This window comes from Ochlerotatus camptorhynchus, unplaced genomic scaffold, assembly GCF_037179485.1.
Source record: "Ochlerotatus camptorhynchus isolate MF236.1 unplaced genomic scaffold, CSIRO-AGI_Acam_v1.1 ptg000458l, whole genome shotgun sequence".
NCBI classification, from domain to species: Eukaryota; Metazoa; Arthropoda; class Insecta; order Diptera; family Culicidae; genus Ochlerotatus; species Ochlerotatus camptorhynchus.
This window is the reverse complement of record NW_027040944.1, coordinates 405,040-413,193: the sequence shown is the minus strand read 5'-3', so window position 1 is coordinate 413,193 and position 8,154 is coordinate 405,040.

Below are 8,154 nucleotides of genomic sequence, written 5' to 3'. Positions count from 1 at the left end.
CACTGCAGATAGTAAGTTTTCACCCTCTTTAAAAAGGGTTTTCAATTAGACGGAATCACTTCCTGAACTTTCAATCCGGTTGCCGTGGACCTTCCCGGTAGAATCGAATTTAGCGCGACAATAATGAATCAAGCCAGATAACACGGGTCGCTGATATTGGACTGATTGTGGAGCAAAGTCAGAACGCGGTGAAAATATCATAGAGGAGAAAGTTTTTCAATTAATAATTAGAGAAAGCTGGGTTGATGTAACTCCTCTGCTCTCACTCTTTTACCTACCGAAAATTATTGCTCAGTTAGTAAACTAGTTGGGTTGGAAGTAGCCCGACGGAGTCATTCGCATTTGGGACTTTTTTTTCTACATCGGTTCCCGTTGCTCCGTGGGGCAGGGTTCCACTTCAATTTGCAAAACTTTCGTTGTGTTATTGCCTTCTCTGTCGGAAATCAAAGCTGCCGGTTATAATTAAAAGGCTCAGATTCACAGTAAGTCTTCCTGTGGAAACTTTTCCCGTTGAGATGTGTTCGATGTTGATTGTTTCAGCCATTCGAATTCACCAGCTATTTTTTGCAATTCTTTTTCTTAACTCTTACGTTCGAAAGGAACTATACGCCTGCTCTCAACTAAGTTTACCTTGATAACTTGCACAGTTACTACTTGAGATTGCATTTACATATTGTGCGGCACAATGTTACTCTATACTAAATGGAAGAAATTTCCATCCTCACCGAACTCACCGTCTCTGGCATGGTATACCAAGGCTTTGCTAACTAGTTTATTGGGATACTCCGATTTGCTGAAAAACGGTACTAGGCAGGATTTTCATTACTGGATCCCTATAGTTGATTGAGAAACGGCCATTCTGGTGAACATTATCCAATTTACGATTTCATTGATTTTTCTATTTGATTTCGGTACTTCAGTGATTGAGGCGGTTGCTTCCACTGGGGCTATTTGATGAATTCATAGGTATGGTATTAACTTGAAAAATTCTATGTCATAATACCAAAACAAGACAGACAAAACTGTGCACAGTCGAAAGTATGTTATGTTTATGTTAACAGGTGTTAAAAAATATCTCGATCTTTATGAAATTTTGCTTTCTGGACCACCCCCCCCCCCTCCCCTCAGTTCGATCGATTCGAAACCAAATACTGATAATCCTCCCAAATGTTTAACTCATTTCGATCAGGAAAGTGTACTGACCACTTCTCTAGGACCCGTTCAAATTCTATGAACAAAGAGGCCGGCCATTGAACGTTTGTTGAGATCTTTTTTATTTTAATGTGTACCTTTTAACGTTTGACATTCGAGTCCACTTGTTATGTTTCATTGAGTTTGATAAAACTGTAGAAATTGAAAATTGTCGTGGTGATTTATCATCAATATGGGGATAGTGAAAATTCATTTTACCTAAATGTTTGTCTTTGCTGTAGAAATTGCAATATTTTGCGAGTTATGTCAAATGTTCCGCCATATTTTTCATAGGGATGGGTAGATGCTTGCAGCGACTGCCATCGACACATAAAAGCTCCTACCTCCGGATCATCATCACTGAAAAACATTGCCAATCAAGGAATCCAGAGAATAGGAAAACATACGAAGAGCATATCCAAAGTTGGTGGCAAATTTAGCACAAACGATTGGTTTACGGATCCGATTTTGAGCGCCATCTGCTGCAGCAACGTCGGAGAAGCGCATCGTTTCGATCCGAGTCAGAGCATTGCTTTGTGGCTTTTTATTAATTATACCACTCTATATGAGTATGGCAAACTATGCATACATTCAATTTTACTACCAAATTAGGAAATTATAATAAGCGTTCTCAGCAAACCCGATCCGCGAAACGTGCTGCAATGATTCGGAACGATACACTGTTACGTGGGTGGCTTCGGTCGATCGAAGCGTTCCACTTTCATTGGAGAATGGTCATTTTCTATCACATAGGCACAGTGGAATGCCACCGGCGCCATTAATGATACTCAAGTACATTTTCATGAGTTTTTCCACACGAAAAAACCCTAATTTCGAAAATTCTGCAGCTACGCTCGGTGTCCTCCCTTGCGCTGTATTGTGGCGCTAAGCTAATGGGGACATCTCTTCTCCGGGGACTCGGTAGGCTTGCTCTTCTACCAAGCCTGTTTGAATACCGATAGGCAAACCGGAATGAGATGCTTTTGTCGTTTTCGGTGTCCTCATGACCTGCTCGTTTCTGGGGGAACAAAACTAAAAGCAATAGATTTTCTAGAAAATTTAATTATATGCTAAAATTTGCATGTTACTCTCACCCACACATGAACTAAAACGGAGGTTTTAGCTCCGTTCCACATGAGGAAGCCAGTGATGCTTTGGCTGACCCTAGAAAGAGTTCGAAATGTTGCCGGAGGACAGTTTTCTATTCGATTCGAATGTGGAACGCTCACCGGCGGGACACAAGTTGGGTGATAGGGCGCGTCGTTGTCTCGTTCTGTTTTTAATTTCATTAAAGTCAGCTTCATGTTTTGAACTGGTTCAGATTCTCTTCAGAGCAAGGTGGAAAATGATGGCGCAGCGGGAGTTGCTGGTAGCCGTCTTGTTCGTTCTTTCATTAACACGTTTATTCTATTCTATACTCTTCTTGTCCAAACCTTCCAGTGCACAACAGTTCCATATAGGCTCTGCTGAGGAAAATACAGTTAGTGAGCCAAGTCCAAGGAAGGTAAAAAAAAACTTTTTGCCACGACTGGTATCGCAATTGATAATTTTCCGGCGATGGTAAGAGAGTGGGTTGAGAATCTAAAGCCACTCGGGACAGACAGTAGCGTTTCATAATTAGCCTGAGTGATTTTCACCCACGTTCAAGAAGGAATCACGAAGTTGGGAACTAATACTGATCCTTGAAATGGAATGAGCTGCGGATACAATTCGATTTTTTTCACACCGCATATGAACTATCACCGATTTCCGTGAGGTGACTCCACCTGGACCCTTTATATCGGAATGTAGACTACAGTAATAACCCGACTTTGTCGGCACCTCCATGCATCAGACTTTTATCTTTCAATAATTTAACATTACTGTAATTCCAAATCAGGCTCATTCATCTTTAATATGGATGTTTAAGGTATACTTTTGTGTAAAAAGACCAATGAAAAAGCGCAGAAAAGATTTTGAAATGGGGGGCTGACAAAATCGGGTCATTACTTTACTACCATCAGCTTTATTTTTCGAGAACAGAGATTTTTCACCTCCGAAAACTAAAACGCCTCGGACAAAATTGAAAACTAGTAGCTGTGTGTCAGACACAATTTCCACACAACCACTGCTGACGATGATAAATGCAGATAAGGTTATGAAATGTTTTCTGCTATTTAATAAAAGAAAAACCTAAATTTATGTTACTAAATGCCTAAAAATTTATTTATTTATTTTTTTATCTAGTTCGTTTATTTGTAAGGCTCAATCGCGTTACCTTGACGGAGCCGATAACTCATTGTTCTATGTTTGTAACAAAATTCACTTAATTCTATGTCTAGTAGGAGTTGGGCCGAATACTCGCGGCTTACCCGAGGTTAGAGGGGTGCATTGTCCAAGGATAGGAAAAGGAGAGGAGTCTGGGGGTAGGGTTTTTTGTCTCATCAGAGCGATGTCGCCAGTATGAACGGTAGTGTGGTTCTAGATTCGTCTGGAACTAATAAAGATATAAAGATATAAAGATATACAAAAGACAAACGAATTAAATTCTTATCTTAGACATTTGCAGAAACATATAAGTCGAGTGCATATAGCAGAACTCGTGGGTACCCAACACGTCTCTGATAGGGATATAAGGTTGTCTTCCTTGGGTCTCGAGGGTATTTAAAAGTCGCTCTTTGGCGGCGTCATTATCCGTACATTGCCAAACTGCGTGGTCGATTCCACACCGACAGATGTTGCTGTCCGCGAGGTTTATTCTATTGAGATGCGCATCTAGCGAGTAGTGGTCTACGTAAGTCTACTCATCACGCGAATGAAATCACGACTCAAGCCCAAGCCTTTAAACCACGCTCTCGAAGAAACATTAGGAATAATTGAATGTAACCACCGTCCAAGATTTCCAGTGTCCCAATCGGTTTGCCAACTCGCAAGGGTACTCTGACGCACTAAATGGTAAAATTCATCGTGTGAAATTTTCCTGTCAAAAAAGTCGCCTTCCTTTGCACCCACCTTTGCGAGAGAATCTGCCTTCTCATTGCCTGGGATTGAGCACTGTGAAGGGACCCATACAAAGGTAATCATATATGATCTTTCGATCAGCACACTCATCTGCTCCCTTACCTTTGAAAGGAAATAAGATGAGTGTCTTCTTTGTTTCATCGACCGAATAGCCTCAATCGAATTGAGACTATCCGAGAAGATGAAGTAATGGTCTGCGGGCATGTTGGAAATCATCCCCAATGCGAAGTTGATTGTTACTAGCTCATCAACATAAAGGTTCCTGAAGTTTGTGGAAGGTGCTAGAGTAAAGACACCGAAGTCAGTGGATCCACTGAGACGTTACCCGTCTTTAAAATATCTTTTCACGCAATTGACGTGTTGGTACTTTTCAGTAAAAATACGTGGGATAATAATAGTTCGAAGTTGATCTGGAATCCCATGAATCACTTGTTTCATGGACAGATCATATTCAATTAAGTAACTGCGATTGGTGAAGTGAGCATGGTTTGGAGTATAACCAGGAAGACACATATCCGAGGATATGTAGTGGTGGTAGATTATCATAATCGAGATTGTGTGTTCAGCTCAACAATTTCTTCACAATTTGCAATTATAAGTGTGTTCGTCACTCCGCATTTGATTAGTTTTCTGAGAGAGAGCTCCCAGAAACGTTTCAAGAGGGGTGTTACTCCTGCCAGAACCTCGAGACATATGTTATGCGTTGAGTGCATACAGCCAAGAGCAATACGCATACAACGATATTGAATTCGTTCCAATTTTATTAGGTGACATTTTCTTGCCGAGAGAAAGTAGAAAGAGCCGTACTCTATAAAATAAAGAATTGTTGTTAACGTTATGAGGTCTTCCGAATGAGCACCTCACCATGTACCGCACATTAAACGGAGAAAATTGATCGTCTGTTGACATTTTTGCTTCAAATACATAATATGGGTATTCCAAGTGCACTTTGAATCAAACCAGACCCCAAGGTACTTGAAATACAATGATTGAGTAATGTTTCTGCCCAAAAGATTAAGCTGCATTTGGGCTGGGTACTACCAGTTCAGTTTTCTGCGGCGATAATTCGATCCCTAGATTCCTAACCGAAGAAGACAAGTTATCTAAGGAACTTTGCAATGGTCATTGCAAGTCCACGGCATGTGGACCTCTTACGGAAACCACACCGTCATCTGCAAGTTGTCTTAGCGTGCATTGTTCTGTCAAACAGTTGTTGATATCTTTGACATACAACTTATAAAGAAGAGGGCTGAGACATGAGCCTTGGGACAGGCCCATGTAGCTAATTATGGAAGTTGTCAGTTGTCCAAGGGAAAAGCTCATTTGCTTTTTTGACAACAAATTGTACAAGAACTTATTTAAAATTCCAAAAAGTCCACATCTGTGCAGATTGTCTGACAGAATTTCAATGGAAACTGAATCAAAAGCTCCCTTAATGTCCAAGAATACTGAAACCAAATGCTCCTTGTGTGCAAAGGCCAGTTGAATATCTGTGGAAAGCAGTGCTAGACAATCGTTTGTTCCTTTGCTCTTGCGGAACCCAAACTGTGTGTTTGATAGCAAGTTATTTGCTTCGACCCACTGATCGAGTCTCCGAAGGATCATTTTCTCCAACAATTTCCTAATGTACGAAAGCATCGCATCTAGTAAAGAATTGAAAAAGTCTAGCAAGCGTCTTTTAGCGATATCTGGGAGGTTTTTCAGAAGATTGAATTTAATCATATCGCTTCCCGGTGAGGAGTTGTTCGATTAAAGAAGAGCCATAGAAAATTCCAGCATTGTGAATGGTCTATCCAGAGAACCGCCGCTCGGAGACACTTCTCGAAGAATGTGTTGTGCTGGAACTGAGTCCGGACAGACCTTTTTAGCGAAATCGAATATCCATCGGTTGGAGTATTCTTCACTCTCATTAGAAGATGAGCGGTTACGCATGTTGTGAGCCACCCTCCACAAGGTGTTCATTGAGGTTTCTAGTGAAAGTCCCTTGACGAAATTGCGGCAATAACCGTGTTTCTTTTCTTTGACTAATTGTTTCAGCTTTGTCTCAAGCTTTGAATATTCCTCGAAATATGTCGAGGTTTTGTGTCTACGAAAATCTTTGAAAGCATCAGATTTGTCTACATACAATTTTGTGTATTCTTCGTCCCATCCAGGTGTGGCTGGTCTCCTCTTGAAGGGTGCACTTGGAACTTTTTGTGTGTGCTTCCAGTGAACTTTTGTAAATCAAATCGGTGAAGAATCGATATTCTTCTAATGGTGGAAGCGGATCTATTGATTCGACACCGATTGTCACCGCCGTTCAAATGGAACTCGAGATGGTTCTGCAGATTGAGGGCCACACTTAATTGAAATGATGATTTGGCAAAGGATCGCTACCATCGGGATCATTAATAACCTTCCACAGACAATCCAATGATAGTGATCTTGAAGACAACGATCAATGCCTAATTTGATGAGACTATGAATGGCTTTGAGACTATTCAACTAAATCAGCAGGGTTGATATTCGATATATCATCGCAATCGGCGAGAACGTGAAACTCAAGTTATTGTCACCCGGGTAGACCCAGAAAACCATAACTCACATCGCATTGTTCAGATAGTATCGTAAATTGCTGCAGATTTGGTCAACATCGTACATAAGAATGACGTACATCGCATTATATTTAAGTTCAATCGCATAGAATGCACATTTCCAACTTATGTGCGATTAATCATTTTTCCATCGTACTGTATCATTAATTTAAATGGATAACATCGTAAGGCTCTTCAAACTGAATTTGTTATTGAGCATTTCCAGGTCAAATCTGGCAAAAAAAAAGTCAGAATACAGCACGACACTTTCCGATCTGAATGAATCTTTCAACATGTTTTCAGCATTGGATATTATGATTTTTCCACCGATAACGAGACCATTTTGACTCAAGTCTAATTTTTGAAAAGCGCGTATGTGTTTTCACATAAGAATTTTTCAAAAAATTCTAACTCTAAAACCATTTATTGCATTAAAATATTGTATGAGAATAAATTTTAGTGAATTGATTGGATCTGAAAAAATAATGTGAATTTCTTTTCATTTTTAAGGTACGATTTTTATCATTTTTTTTTTCTGCGATGACCTTATGTCATAAACCAGTTTAAAAAGGTTAATCCAAGATGGACAATTTCAAATAAAAAAAGTTCTTGGAGGAAAAACTTTTCATGTATTTTTTCAAATTTGATTAATAAGAATGAATAATAATATTAATTCTAATTGAATATAATCCTTTAGGTCATCACAAATCAAAATGATCTCGGTGTCCAACATCCTAAACGTAGCCGGTTTTGAGATAATGTATATACAAATAACGTTCACTGTTTGACACCAAGAAGATTGGACGAACTGGTGTTATGCAAATGATGAGTAAAAGAAGAATGCGTTTGCACTTTTAATTAAAATATTGATTCAAATTTGAAAAATCATGAAAAGTTTTTCTTCGAGGAACTTATTTATTTGAAATTGCTCCATCTTGGATTAACCATTATAAGTTTTCCTTGCCATAAGGTAATCGCAGGAAAACAATTGAATTTTTTTCACAATTAACATTTTTCTCAGTATATTTTTTTAATGTAAACTACATCTTACGGGAAGGTAAAGTGGTAAATCTAAAATCTAAAATTGCGTCTGTTACGAAAAGATGTTAGATTTTCAACTTTTTTTTCCTCCGTTCGGGACCTAACACTACTGCGACCAGTAAATTGATCTATTGTAGTCTATCCCGTGTATTACTATTACTATATCACTATTGAGAAATGATGAAGTATTTGATTTTTTTTTACAGTTGCCACTCTTGCATTTATCGCAAGGATCCGACTCTAATTGAAAGGTCCCGCTATTTATACCCATCGAAGTGTTGAAACACCCTCCAAAGGCGCGCACCTTTGTCAGTCAAAAGTGGATTCTTTAGCAACAAAATTAAGGTAT